This window comes from Anoplopoma fimbria, unplaced genomic scaffold (assembly GCF_027596085.1).
Source record: "Anoplopoma fimbria isolate UVic2021 breed Golden Eagle Sablefish unplaced genomic scaffold, Afim_UVic_2022 Un_contig_5761_pilon_pilon, whole genome shotgun sequence".
In the NCBI taxonomy this organism is placed as follows: Eukaryota; Metazoa; Chordata; class Actinopteri; order Perciformes; family Anoplopomatidae; genus Anoplopoma; species Anoplopoma fimbria.
Genome location: NW_026549174.1, coordinates 1 through 517, shown reverse-complemented (window position 1 = coordinate 517; position 517 = coordinate 1). Strand labels below are relative to the sequence as shown.

At 43.5% G+C, this 517-nt stretch overlaps 1 non-coding gene across 1 annotated transcript; it reads right to left on the bottom strand.

Annotated features, from left to right (window-relative positions):
- Positions 1-332: 332 nt before the first annotated feature.
- Positions 333-452, bottom strand: LOC129114714 (5S ribosomal RNA). Its single transcript, XR_008532662.1, has one exon. It is a non-coding gene; the product is annotated as a 5S ribosomal RNA (ribosomal RNA).
- Positions 453-517: the final 65 nt, after the last annotated feature.

Sequence of the window (517 nt, the reverse complement as noted above, 5' to 3'; positions counted from 1 at the left end):
CGCTTTGCTCTATCGTCTATACAGGGAGCGCCTGCAGATTTCCAGACACACTCACAGCTTTAAATGTCAAATCAGAATGTACAAAGTGGCTATAAGGATCACAAATGTAGTGCAGTAAAAATATTAATATTTACTGTTGAAATGTAGAATACGTTAGCATAAAATTGAAAAGAAAATGATCGATGAGCTTAGGAATGATGAAAGCCATCATTTAACTGGATTTGTGTCATTTCTATACCGGCAAGTCATGATCTAGCTATATCCTTCCCACCCTGTCGGTGTCCACTGAAAAAGCAGCAGCGCCCTCTGCTTTTTGTAAAGAGGAGTGAAAAAGCTTACAGCACCTGGTATTCCCAGGCGGTCTCCCATCCAAGTACTGACCAGGCCCGACCCTGCTTAGCTTCCGAGATCAGACGAGATCGGGGCGTGTTCAGGGTGGTATGGCCGTAAGCAAATATTGTGCCTACCAAAGGTCCTTTTAAAGATACTATATCACCACGCTTTGCTCTGTCGTCTA